Here is a 247-nt window from a genome sequence, read left to right as displayed (position 1 = left end):
GTTATGTGTTGATCACTGTGATCGGTTTCCTATCCTCCCCTCCTCTCCCCATCTTCCCATTACCCTCCTGCTATTGTTACTCCCATTCCTGTTCCTGGATTCCATGTATAGCACCAACGAAGCACACAACATTCCTCTGGTTCTTTGAGGCTTCCTCCCCCCACACTATCATGGCCCCTGTCCTGCCTTTCACTGCAGGCTAGACTGGAGCATATACACAGGTACAGATAAGACATAAGAGCTCAGG

Source organism: Echinops telfairi, unplaced genomic scaffold (genome assembly GCF_000313985.2).
Source record: "Echinops telfairi isolate 266 unplaced genomic scaffold, ASM31398v2 ScPeMD7_443;HRSCAF=831, whole genome shotgun sequence".
Lineage (NCBI taxonomy): Eukaryota > Metazoa > Chordata > Mammalia > Afrosoricida > Tenrecidae > Echinops > Echinops telfairi.
Note: the sequence above shows the minus strand (reverse complement) of the source record.